General features: G+C 48.0%; 1 long non-coding RNA gene across 3 annotated transcripts in view; it reads right to left on the reverse strand.

Annotated features, from left to right (window-relative positions):
• Window positions 1-646: 646 nt before the first annotated feature.
• LOC112059977 (uncharacterized) overlaps window positions 647-14158 on the reverse strand; it is a 34088-nt gene continuing 20576 nt past the window's right edge. For 2 of the 3 annotated variants that reach the window (XR_002889266.3, XR_002889265.3), the window contains one exon: window positions 647-2639. This is a non-coding gene — a long non-coding RNA (uncharacterized LOC112059977). Of the gene's footprint in view, window positions 2640-13680; window positions 13743-14158 lie in introns of all 3 variants that reach the window. The other variant, XR_010589168.1, reaches the window with a different exon arrangement.

The following is a 14158-nucleotide window of genomic DNA, read 5'->3' on the forward strand; positions in this document are numbered from 1 at the left end:
TATGTAACCTCACTCCCTGGTCTGGGGTGGGTAATGGAGCAGGAGGAGAGGTGAAGGGCATAGTAACAATTAACAGTTAGCCATTAATAATAAAAATACTTAGTCCTGCCTGGAGTGCAGGGGACTGGACTAGATGCCTTCTTGAGGTCCCTTTCAGTTCTATGATTCACAAGTCAGTAGGTGCCACCAAATTCTCCTGGGTGGTATCTGAGACATCTGCTTCCTCCTACATTGGTTGGCTGGGGTTTCTCAGGTGGTACTACAAGGTAACTGCACAGTTCAATGGCGATCGCTGTACTTTGATGGGCAGTTTTCATCGGCCAGGCACTTAGCAAATTGATATACCATTGCACGTAAGGGTAGTTTCATCAGCCACCAAGATGCAGCCAGCTCTAGGACCGTTAAAAGCACCCTGCATGGCAATGCTACAGGGTGGGTTGGAATAAGAACTACAGTAATCTCAGAACCAAGCAACCATGCAATGGGACGGTGCTGGAATAGCTGTTCATAGAAGACTGGGATTGCCTAGCTCGGGGAGTAAAGGATAGTCCTCTTTGGGGTGGTGCACAGCCTTCCTCAAGGCCATTGGGACAGCATCTGACATAGACGCCTCTCCTAAACATTGACATACCATGTCCATTCAGTGCTCACCAAAGGCTGCAAGCTGAACCTTTATGCTCCCAGCCCTGTAAACTTTATTAACAACATTTGCAAGGCAGAAAGGACAAGGTAGAGGAAACACCGTTCAGGTGGAATGCACTGTGACCTCATAACATTTGTAGGAGAGCATGTAACTTATCTTGCCACGTGCTTGGGAAATGGCGCCTGCCAAGCAGTCTAATGGTGACTCATCCCAAAGTCCTGAGAATCATAGACTATCAGGCTTGGAAGGGATCTCAGAAGGCCATCTAGTCCAACCCCCTACACAAAGCAGGAGCAATCCCCAACTAAATCATCCCAGCCAGGGTTTTGTCAAGCTGACCTTAAATACCTCTAAGGAAGGAGATTCCACCACCTCCCTAGGTAACCCATTCCAGTGCTTCACCACCCTCCTAGTGAAAAAGTTTTTCCTAATATCCAACCTAAACCTCCCCCACTGCAACTTGAGACTATTACTCCTTGTTCTGTCATCTGCTACCACTGAGAACAGTCTACATCGATCCCCTTTGAAACCCCCTTTCAGGTAGTTGAAAGCAGCTATCAAATCCCTCCCTATTCTTTTCTTCTGCAGACTAAACAATCCCAGTTCCCTCAGCCTCGCCTCATAAGTCATGTGCTCCAGCCCCCTAGTCATTTTTGTTGCCCTCCACTGGACTCTTTCCAGTTTTTCCACATCCTTCTTGTAGTGTGGGGCCCAAAACTGAACAGTACTCCAGATGAGACCTCACCAATGTCAAATAGAGGGGAATGATCACGTCCCTCGATCTGCTGGCAATGCCCCTACTTATACAGCCCAAAATGCCGTTAGCCTTCTTGGCAACAAGGACACACTGTTGACTCATATCCAGCTTCTTGTCCACTGTAACTCCTAGGTCCTTTTCTGCAGAACTGCTGCCTAGCCATTCGGTCCCTGGTCTGTAGCAGTGCATGGGATTCTTCCATCCTAAGTGCAGGACTCTGCACTTGTCCTTGTTGAACCTCATCAGATTTCTTTTGGCCCAATCCTCTAATTTGTCTAGGTCCCTCTGTATCCTATCCCTACCCTCCAGCGTACCTACCACTCCTCCCAGTTTAGTGTCATCTGCAACCTTGTTGAGGGTGCAATCCACACCATCCTCCAGATCATTAATGAAGACATTGAACAAAACCAGCCCCAGGACCGACCCTTGGGGTACTCCACTTGATACTGGCTGCCAACTAGACATGGAGCCATTAATCAATACCCGTTGAGCCCAACAATCTAGCCAGCTTTCTGTCCACCTTATATGGTGGAGAAAACCCCATCATTTCACGCTTTGCTTTGCCAGCTGCTCCTTCCCCTGGGATGCGGGCTTGGGACCTTTGCACCACTTTGCTTCAGCCCCTCACCTCTATTTTGGGGCAATTCATTCAGATTTCTCTCTTTCAGACTCCAGGGTCAGATCCTCCCTGGTGCAAGGTAGCAGAGCATCACTGACATCAATGGATGGTCCCCATGCCCCAGGGGCCTGCTTCTCCACTTCCTTATGGAGCCACGTACACCAGTGCAGGGTGGATGTCAAATACTATTAAGTCAGAATAGTGACATTTTGCACCTGCTTTGCCTTAGTATAAAAAACTTCACACATGCCAGGGAGTGGGGAATCATATCTATGCACTGAAATCTGCTCAGCTCTCATAACAGGTCTCAATGAATTTTAAAATGAAAGGAGAAACATAAGTTGCAAAGTCCTATTGCATCACAGCTTCCCTCGGGGTGTGGGGACAACCATCTCCAGAGAGGAGGAGCCCACTTCCAGGCAGCTTCTTTCCTTCCTCCTGCAGAGCTGACAGATCTTACTTTCTTCCCCCACTGACAGTCGGTTTGTTCAGTATCCCTCCCCACTTGGTGTGATCCTGGGATCTGCACTCCACACGCCCTGCTGCTCATGCCTCCAAGCTTCAGGTTGAGTGCCATTGGTCCAGACAATCAGGGAATGATGGGGTCCTTGTTGCTGCAGCTGTTGGTTTAAAAACAGAAGAGTAAGGGGAGACTTGGAAATATTAAACATAGCAGTGGGTGCAGGTGGCCTCCATCTGGTTGTGCTCCAGGAATTGATGTGACCATGGGCAAGTCCCTTCTCCACTCTATGCTCCTTTGTCTGTCTTGTCCATTTAGCCTGTAAGTTCTTTGTGGCAGGAGCTGTCTCCTGGGATGTGTATGTACAGCGCCTAGCACTTCAGGCCCAGATATTGGTTGGGATCTCTAGAGCTACTGTAATGCTAATAATAATAATTAATAACAGTAACCACTGCATGCCACTTAGGGGAAAGTCATGGAGAACTGAGGAAACACGGGGACAGGCATGACCTTCAACAACCAGCAGAGAGACAGCAAATGTTCCTGTACCTTTGTAACGGCCCTTGAAAAAGTGTCTGGCAAAATCCCCCTAGAAAACCAAAGTCAGATCAGCTTGGGTAGAAGCAGCATCATGTGGACTGAAAACGGGTTGCTGGACCAGAAAGCAAGGGTCAGGTAACACAGTGGTGCACCGAGCTGGGGGAGATGCCCATTCAGGAACTTTAGGGTTTGGTGTTCAAATAGTTATTAATGGTATGGGAAAGGGATGAATGAGTGTGTGGCTGATACTAAGAGGGGAGTAGTTGCAAAAGCCACTGGGGACAGATAAATAACGGGCTTGAAGACAATGGGAGTCCTACCATTGACTCCAGTGGGCCCAGTAACCTAAAGCAGCCAGAGGGTTAGAAGCATGAACAGGAAAGAACATGGTCAGATGAGGTTAGAAACCTGCTCATGAAGAGTCTGCCAAATGAGACAGTGGTTGTCAGTTTGGCCTGTTCTTATCCCTGTGTTATTTGCTGTTCATGGACCTTCGGATAACCAGATATGGGGCCAGCAGCTCCCAGAAAGTGGCTATCGGGTGAGTCACCCAAATTCATGTGATCAAGAAACTAAATGAGCTGGGCTGCAGAGCTGGGATAGACACGTGCCAGTCACGAAGTAGGAAGGGAATGGGCCTTCCCTAGAAGAGTGAACAAGAGCAACAATAATGCCGGGGGGTCTTATAGGATCAGTTCAGGAGAGCAAGTTACAAGAACTAAAGGGGTCCGATCCTGAGCTGGTGCAAACCAGCATAGTTTGTGTGATGTGGCAGCTGGCCAAGGGGGTATCAGGGAGGAAAGAGTCTCTGCAGGGCATCCAGCACAGTGAGGAGCAAGATGAGTTATTTAGGGTGTTCCACAGGGGTGACGCTAAGAGTGATGGGGTGGAAATGAGCAAAGGGGAATTTAAGCTAAATATCAGGAGAAACTTCCTGGCAGTGAGATCTCTGCGGCTGTGGAACAGCCTCCCCATGGAAGTGAAGGAAGCCTCAGGGTTTGAGTCATTTACAACTCGACTGGACAAAGCACTGGAGCATATACTGCAAAAAGCCCTGCAGTGGCCCATGGGGAAGGGGGTGATAAAATGACCTAGCAGGTCTTTTCCATCCCATTGGCAGATTAGGAGATAACAAGGTACAACTTACAAGGCATGCAGCTCTTCCATGGAGGGGAGCATTGCAGCGCATCCAAGCGAAAGCCAAACTAGTGATTAGGATGCCTGTCAGGGCCCCCAGTCCTCGCCGAGAAGTTTGGCTCATCAGCCCATGATGTGAGTTCCTTCCTTTGCCCAAGCAGCCTGCTGATTAACTAGGAATTAAGCTGGCATGAGACAAGAGCTTGCTGATGTCTCTATAATGCTTCAGTTGATAGACAAAAATAACTTTTGTGACATCTATTCTGCTTCATCTTCTGCAAACATGTCCCACACTGCTGGGCTGTCAGCCAAGGTCCTCCTGACAGTGCAGTATTATACTTGTACTGCAACAGGAAGAGATGTGTACACTCACTTGCACACCCAGCTCTGTGTACTCACACAGATCATGCACAAACACGTCCCGCTCCCACACCAAACATGTATGCACACATTCACATGCAAAGACTGAGACACCCACACATTTGTATGCAGATACGGACTTACACACTACATGCATGTGCAAAGATCCACAGGCCAACACACACAGAACATACAAATCCACAGGGACCTACACATTCAAATCCACACCCCTGTACACACGCATGCATGTTCACAGACATACAATGATGCACACTATAGCACCCACACGTTGATGCCCAAGTACATAGATATACACACACATTCACACACACATATGTGCAAAGATCCACAAACATAAAGCTACACATTCCCACTCACATGTACACTGACATATAAACATCTATGGATGCACAATCACACCACACACTCTAAAGACATACAAACACATATATACCTGCAAAGATGCACAAGCATCTATGCACAAACACACTCACATACGAGCATATTTACCTACACGCACATGCAGGGACACGCACACTACACACATATTCAGACATGCCTGCACAGGCTCACAGAGCGCATGCAACCCCCTAGAGAGACTCTGGCATTTTAGGAAGCACACTTACATTCATGCACATATCCGAATGAGGATGCACTGGGAAATGAAGTGATTCCAGTCCCATGAGAGAGGGAGCAGAACTTCCCTTGCTAGGAATCTGCTCCTTGCTGCATACCCCTTCAGAGACAGATTATTGTGGCAGGAACCTGGAGTACTTTTTAAATTGAAGGTTTTTGTCACCATATTAAGCAGCAAATAATTGAATATGTGTGTGTCTAAAAGTGTTTTCCCTCCCACAAACCAGCTGTTGGGAAAAGACTGAAATGCCACCCTGTTCCTGGTACATGGTCCCTCTCCCGCTGCGTCTCGCCTGTACCTCTGCGCCCAGTGCACCATGACACCTTTCTCCCCGGGGCCTGGCACAGATCGTCACCCTGCACTTCTGGGCCTGACACTGCATGAGAGTAAATTACTAGTGTGAGCCCTGTTTTGCACAGAGTCTGTTTGCACTGGTATAACTATGAATATAGTTCCCTCGTCTAGACAAAAGCATAGGCCTGCCAGGCCTAAAGGCCCAAGATTGCAAGTTCAAGTTCTTTTGCTGACAAATACCTAATTTTCTCTGTCACACAGACTGTTCTCCATGGTTGGCTCAGTGACACAAATCCAGCCATCCTCTACAGATTCCATTTCCCCTCCACTGACTCCCTATTGCACACTGGGTTCTCGTCAAACTCTCTGATGCACACTCAGTTTGCCACAGACATTCCAATGCGCGTTTACTTCACCACTGTGGTATCTGCTGCATATCTAGTTTTTCAGTCACAGATGCAAACGCTGTTCCTCTCCAAAGTGGCTGCTTCATAACCACTCCATTCACATTAAAAGCTTTAATAACTTTTTAGTTGGAAAACAATTTCCTTCAAAAGTAGCCAATGCACCGGCTAGTAGGAAAATCTAAGGGCATGAAAAGTTTGAATTTATTAAACCCCTCTGTGTTGGAATCAGGACACCCCAAAAATATGTGAGGTGCTAAGCAGAAGTCAAAACCAGGCTGCATTTTCACTAAACGCAGGTGAGCACAACTGTTTCCCACAGCGATCATTCTCTGGCTTGGCACTAAGCCCCAGCCTTTTCAGGACTGGACCTGTGGGTTTGGGGAGAAAAAGCAGAGTATAGAATGGAACAGTTCTTACCACTTTCATTGTGGCTTGACTGTTTCATGAAAACTTAAGCTATCTCTAGAGATCCCATCCTAGTGGAGTATAGTATAGGCTTTTAGGGTTTCCCCTTCAGCTGACTCCATTGTCCATGGCATCTACCTTCACTTGGTACCCAACAGCAGCCAGCCAACTTCTTATTTTCTTTGAAACAGCTGAAAAAGCAGGTTGGCTGGTTCTTGTGGTAACTAAGAAACCAGTAACGGGACAGAGAGCCTTGCATGATTTCATCACCACCACTCTGAGTACAACCCAGATCTACAGAAAGTGAAAACTGTTACCATCTCATGTCTGCATTTCTCTGGTCTCTGTGAAAAAGGTCTCCCTCCAGACGGGGCAGGTGTCCCCATCACACAAACCAGCACCACTGATGGGCTTCCTCTACCCTGGTCTCTACAGCAAGGCCAAGGACTGCATGGGCCATCCTTATGGCTGGTCCTTCCAGGCCAGACTTCAGGACAGGGATAGGGACAGCACAGGGAATTTTGCACTGTTTCTGCCTGTGGATAAATGAAAAGCATGTGCCTGCCTCATCACTGTGTTACTCCTAATTTATGCCAATAGACCGCTATTATTTATTTGTATTATTATTAATAATATCATAATCAGCCAGCAGAAAAACTTTGAATATCAGCTCTATGCCCCAAACAAACCCCACATAGAACTAGAAGATCCCAAGTTAGGTTCTGAGTTCAGTGCATTGGTTATTAGAGTCTAAGTTCAATGCTCCAAAGCCCATTGAAATGGATGGAGAGATTCCCATTGAATACAATGGGCTCTTCCCGAATATATCAGCGATCCCTTCCTACATCATGTCCCCCTTCCCCTCTTTACTCCTCGAGGTGACCCTGGACCGGGTCCCTTTCTGAGATAACAGGAGTTGTTGGGGATCATATTTCTGCACACTCTCTTCCTCACCTTCTTCCTTCTCCTGCATCACCCTAATCTCTGCCAGTCTTGCCCCTTCCAGTGGTGCTTTCCGCAGCTGTCTGTCAACAGATCTGCTCATTCTATGGCTGACACAGTCACATCCCTTCATGCAGCAGAAGTCTTCTTTGTCTTCATAGCAGAACAGGATCCCAGTGCATCCTCTGCACTGGCCCACCCTCATTCCATTGCCCACTACTCTGTCCTGGTATTGCTCAGCTTTGCCTTGTGGGTATGTTCCCTTTTATTTCTCCATGCCTTCCAGGAGTTATTGGGGCAGGAACTGACTTTTTGTTCTATATTCGTACAGCACCTGGCACAACAGGCTCCTGGGCCATGACCGGGGCTCCTAGGTTCTACCACAATACGAATAATAAATGATACTCATAATACATCAACAGATACTTCTGCTCTTCTCTGGAAGGCCAGGGCACCCACCTGCAGGACTGGGGCCTTAATATGAACCTTCCACTGTAACTGAATTAGCAGCATCTCCTTTATAGCAACCAAGCCCTCTTGCCACCTTCTACGTTGCCCTCCTACTTTGTAACTCCAGGTTAACTACATCCCTATGTCCCTCTGCTAAACCCTCACCCTTGTATTCTAAATACATATATTCACTGGGCTTGAGGGCAATTATTGGCCAGGGTTTAATTTAACTTTGGTTGGGCTTTATTTATTTCAATTAAGAACATAAGAGTTGCTATACTGGTTCAGACCATGGCCCATCTTGCCCAGTATCCTGTCTCTGACAGTGGTCTGTACAGAGCTTCAGGGGGGAGCGTACAGAACAGGGCAATTATCGAGTGATCCATCCCATCTTCCACTCCCAGCTTCTGGTAGGTAGAGGTTTAGGGTTGCCCTGAGCATGGTTGTGTCCATGGCCATCTTGACTAATAGCCATTGATGGACCTACCCTTCATGAACTTATCCAGTTCTTTTTTTGACTTGCTAGTAACAATAACTAAAAGCCACTAGCCGAGAGAGAGTCATTAGCCATTGGAACAGCTTAGCAGGGCTGCCGGGCATTCTCTATCACTGGCCATTTGTAAATCAAGATTGGATTTGTTTCTAAAAGCGATGTTCGAGTTTCTAGCCTGTGTTGTGCAGGTGTCAGACTTGATGGTCACAGTGATCCCTTGTGGCCTTAGAATATGTGAATCGATATTAAAATCACATTCAGACAAGGCTGGCTCAGCAGCCTCCACTCATGCTGCAAAACCACCAAGAAGCAAATCCAACTCTAACCCCAGCAATATCCCACCCCCCCCAATCGCCCTCAACCCCCCCAGCCCCACAAACACCTTCCAGTTTGTTCGGAAAATCACAGATTTGAGTCAGAGTCAAGGAGCTACCCCATAGAAGACAACCCTATAACTTCATTCAGGATCACAGCTGCTATTTTCCACTTAGCTCTAAAACTAGAGGTAAAATCCCCTGTGTTAATATGCTGGGCTATGGACTCTACTGCACTTACAGTGTGATAATATACAGCCTCGCACCAGAGCCCTGAGATTTGGCCATCAGCCTCTTCCGAAGATTGTAACTCCTTGAACTACCATTCCAGGGTGAGGATATCACTGACCTGTAAGGCTGGGAATGTGAACCCTGGCACCAGATGCTGGTGTGAGGATCCTTCTGCACCCTCAGACCTGGCATTGAGGAAAGAGCCTTTCCTCTCCCTGCTATATGTGTGTGTGTATGCGCGTGCGCATCACGTTGAATTAGCACAGTAAGATCCACACCTGCTTAATTCTGAGGAGTGACTTTATTAATTATTATTATTATTTGTATTATTGCAAAGCCTAGCAGGACCAGGATGCCCAGGTGCCAGGCATTGGACAAAAAGAACAAAAAGACAGTCCCTGCCCCAAAGAGCTGACAATCCCAATGTGATGTTGTCACAGGCTGGCTGGCCCTTTACGGCAAGCTTGGCTCAGTCTTGCCTGTGACCTACCAGCCAGCCCCCAGCTGATGGTGATATGGCAACTGAATAATAATTTGTGACCCCCACCTGTGTAAGAGTGGGGAAAAGACTATACAAACCCAGTGGAGAACTTGCTAGGAGGTTGGAAGAGACCCATGGAGAGTACGTTTGGGTCCTGTAGGGGCAGTCCTGAGATGGGAATTGTAAGGGGCAGGGAGTCCCTGGGGAAGGGAGGCAGTGGGGGAATCCTGCTGGGGAAGAAGCAGTCTAAGAGGCATTCTGCAGGGCCCAGGAGTAGGGGCAAAGCAGTAGCCTTTAGAGCAGCCCGAGAGGGGCAGGAGAAATTATTAGCTTAGAGATTGATTTTGAACTAGCAGTGGGACCTTTGTTACCCACCAGGGGACTGAACTTGTAAGTGACCTAGCCAGAGGCCCAGGTCACAGAAGACCCATCAGAGACAGGCAATGGTGGGGCCAAGGACGTGGCCACCAAGGGCCATTAAAGACAAGGATCCCCTGCAACATCTTGCCATGCTCTGTGATGACCCAGCCATAGCAGATGCATTCCTGACTGAAGTGCTTACAGGTGATCTGCAATGGGGAGGAAAAAATTGCCTTGAGCCCTTTTGCTTTCTCTAGGATGGATAAAGATGGCCTGGAAGGTTTTTTTTACCACAAATAAATCCATCATCTTGGGGCTTGGCTTGTTTTGCGATTCATTAATAAAGCAGGTCTCCAATACCCTGGGAGAGTCTATGGCTTCTAGAGAACTAGTAAGACAATGGCATCACAGCAGTAGCGTAGCTAGCGGGGTGCAGGGGAAGCAGCCGCTTCCTCTGGGCACATTTTCCCCAAACCCACGCCTTTCCAAAAGCGGCTGGAGGAGGGGGGGGGACAGGCTGGTTTCGCTGCACTCCGCCCGGAGCTTTGGCCAGGGAGCGGGTCCGGGGGTTTTGCTCCGTTCCTCCCGGGGCTCCGGCCGACGGGGGGGGGGGGGGGGCACGGCATGGGGTCCCAAGCGCAGCCTGCAGCCGCGGCCGGAGGAGCGAGGGAGGCGCAGGCTGGTGGCCGGCAGCTATGGGGGGGGCTTCCCCACCCTCCCGCCACGGCCTGTCAGCGCGACCCGCCCACAGCCAGGCTCCGCCAGCAGCCCCGGGCAGGGCAGCGCCCCCGGGCTGAGCGGGCGAGCCGGGCTGCAGCTCGCTCCGACCGCGCCTGGCGGGGCTCGCTGCCTTCTGCCCCCCCCCCCCCGTAAGGCCAGCGCTGAGCCTGGGCTGGCACTGCACGCGGCGAGCCCCTCCGAGGCAGTGACAGTGGGGTTTGTTCTCTGCTGCTGGCTGGGCCGGGCCTAGCGGCCGGGCCCCAGAAAGAAACAGCGGAAGGGCAGGCAGCAGACTCCCAGGCTCTCCCGGTCCCGGGGGCAGCTCCAGCCCCCTCTGCACAGAGAGCCCCGGGGACCCCAGCCCACTCCCATCCCCGGTAACACCTCCCCAAGCTCCATACCCCGTGTACCCCTCCCATGTACCCCGTGCCCCTGCCTTTCCCTCCCCTTCACCTCCCTTCGTACCCCCGTCCTTTGCCACGCTCCCTACAGCCTCCCCTCCACCTCCCCGCAAGTCAACCCCCCTGTCCCCCTCCCTCTACATCCCTCCCCTCCACCTTCCCTCAAACCCCCTGCCCTCTGCCAGCCTCCCTCTACAGCCATGGGAGGGGCGGCGCGGCCGGAGGAGCAGGGGGGGGGGGGTGCAGCATGGCCGCAGTGTGGCCGGAGGAGCCAGCCAATGGGGGGGGGGGGGCAGCGTTTCCAGAGGAGGAGCTGGGGGGGGTGCCTTTTTTATGTTTGCTCCCCCTGCTCTTAGAACCTGGCTACACCACTGCATCACAGGAAACTAAAAGCTGAGAGGGAGAAGGATTTTTCCTCAGACTATGTAAAATTCTTGGATTTTGTGAACACCTATTGAACTCTGATGTCTATTGAGCATGTGTGAGAAAGGACATCTTTGTTAAACATTCAGCACTCCCTGTGTCTCCAAGTCAGGCTACTAGAGGTCACCAAAACACTGGTGAGATCCCAAGTAGTCCTCCAGCAGAACCAGACTTCCGCACCTTCAGGACTTCTTTGTGCAGTATGTGCATCAGATGTGCCCCTCAGGAGGCAGCATTTCTGTGCCTCTGGCAGTAGATCCTATAGACATGGAGGGGATTTGTCAAAAAGGGGCGAGGCCAACCCAATACCCAATTCTGCACAGAAAGCTATGCAGGAAGGGCATGCCACACCATGCATGCCAGCAGGGCTGGCTCTACTGTTTTTGCCACCCCAACCGGTGCGCCGAATTGCCGCCACGGACAGCATGGGCAGTCCGTGCGCCGTTAGGGCGGCACGCGTGTTTCCGCCGTGGCAGCAATTTGGCGGCAGCTTCAGCCGGAAGACAGAAGCTGCCGCCAAATTGCCGCCATGGGCAGCTGAACATAGAAGCTGCCGCCAAATTGCCACCGCCATGGAAATGCGCGTGCCACCCTAATGGTGCACGGACTGCCCCTGCTGTCCGCAGCGGCAATTCGGCGCGCTGCTTGGGGGCAAAAACACACGGACTGCTGCCCCTTGCAGACTGCTTGGAAGGCTGGTGCCTGGAGCCAGCCCTGCATGCCAGTTAGGACACCTCTTGAGGCAGAGTAGACAGGTCTCACATGAGTCCTTCGCTAATGTGGAGCTGGCAGGAGCCAACTGCCAATGTGTGTTTGTGCAAACGCATTAGCTGCTGCAAAAAGCCTGATGCAAACTATTGCATCCAGCAAAGATGTTCTCAAGCTTCTTCTTTGCTTTATTAGGTAACTCATTAATAGACTTTAAAGCCAAAAGGGACTATTATGATCATCTAGTCTGACTTCCTGCATATTGCAGGCCACAGAACCTCACCCACCCATTCCCGCAACAGCCCCATCACCACCTCTGGCTGAGTCTCTGACATCCTTAAATCTCCCCTCCTGACACAATGGAAAAGTGGCCTGATCTTGCCCAGGGCACTTCCCAGTCAATTAAAATATTTAATTTAATAATCCCTTATAAAATAGTAGGGTAAAAATCATGAAATCCACCATGAGCACCAGACTAAGAAACCAGACGGGGTTTGAGCTAAAGACCATTTAAGTCAATGAGAGCCATTCCACTGCGATGACTAGGCCCTTAGAAAGGAAGGATGGCCTTGTGACTTAGGCACTTGTCCATCAGGACTCAGGAGAGCGAAGCTAATTCCCAGCCCTGCCACAGACTTCCTATGTGACCTTGGGCAAATCACTTGACCTCTTTTTTATGTCTCTGCTCCTCAGCAATAAAAAGGGGATAATACTCCCTTTTTATGCCTTCTCTGTTTAGACCCGGATTCAGGAAAGCCCTTAAGCACATGCTTAACTTTAAACATGTGCTAAATCCTATTGACTTCAATGGTGCTTAAAGTTAAGTAAAGCAAAGCAAATGGTCTTAAAGTTAATCACATGCTTAAGTGTTTTCCTCAGTAAGGGTCTTAGACTGCAAGCTCTGCAGAGCAAGGACTGTCTCTTATTAGGTGTTCGTGTGGTACCTAGAACAACAGAGCCTTAATCTCAGATCAAGGTGCTACTGTAATATAAATAAATAATTTGGTTCCACTAAAAGATTCTAAACCCTCTTGATTTTTTAAAGAGAAAGTTGCAGCTGTGCAACTCATTTGTTTAAATTAAGAGCATGAAATAAATAACAGACACCTACAATGTTATAATTGGACTTGGAAAGATTAGATTTTTATCGGTAAATGTCAATAAATGTCGATTTCACCGTACACATACAAGCCAATGAAAAAATATTTCCATTGATAATAGCACAAATTTACAGATACACAAAGTAAGAAAAATGCTGCTTGAGAACTTAGTAGAGTTTAATTTAAAGCTATCTACTCTACATTTTAACATGTGATGTTGCCAATTTGTATTTTAATGGCTTTAAAGCTTTAACTTTTTGAAATCAACATAAACTGTCATTAAATATTTATTGTCTGATGCCCCCAATAATTTCCCCAACTGTGAAAAATTTAAATTGATAAAAAAATGCTTAAAAATAGACATCAGTATTATCTCTCAAAATTATAATAAAATCAAGATCTGCCAAGCATAGTTATAATAAAATTAAATAAAAATTAAAATTAAAATGAGAAATCAGGAAAATTGTATATATAATTAAACTGCTTTTGTTTGTTTTGTTATAATTTTCAGATTACTCTTTGGACTCTGAACTTAAAGCAAATTATGCATATGGCCAACTAATAGCATTCTAAGTTAGGAAAATGATCTTTGCCATTCAAACTACTGAAATGACCTGTTTTGTATTTGAAAAGAAGGTAGAAGCTGTTTTAATCACTAAAACACACTATGTTTTATGAGCAATATGGCCCACCCCAAGCATTTAGAAATTACAAGTCAGGCCCCTGAAAATTCATGAAATTTGCTTATTGATTATGAAATATTAAAAGAATAATAAAATTTGGATTCTTTTTATTTACCTTCTGGTTTTTGAGATTTTAGGTTCCATTTTGGGTTACATTTTCAAGCTTTTTTCCTTTAACTACAAGGACAAGAAACACACTTTTTAATATATACGAGAGATGGAATTCTCACATATCCACTTGACACCAAGAGCTTTTAAAAAAAGCACCAAATATTGTGAGACTTGCAATTTAGCTGCTCTAAGAGACCACAGCCTGAGATATAGCCCTAGCTAGTAGCTGACCCCTATTCATGCTGCTGTCATGAATATGCAAGCCATGCCTATATCGCAACTCTCAGGTTTAGGCTGAGTATCAGAACAAAGTTCTGAAAGGTTAACAACCCAAGGAAATACAAACCATCTAATCAAGGTTAGAAATACATTCAGAATTTCCCATTCACCAGGGGAGGGGGCACTCAGTCTGTTATTGGGATAGGATTCTTTTTCCTGTTGGGTAGTCATTTGCCATTGCAAGTCTAATTCATCATCAGGGC

Source organism: Chrysemys picta, chromosome 7, assembly GCF_011386835.1.
Source record: "Chrysemys picta bellii isolate R12L10 chromosome 7, ASM1138683v2, whole genome shotgun sequence".
Taxonomy (NCBI): domain Eukaryota; kingdom Metazoa; phylum Chordata; order Testudines; family Emydidae; genus Chrysemys; species Chrysemys picta.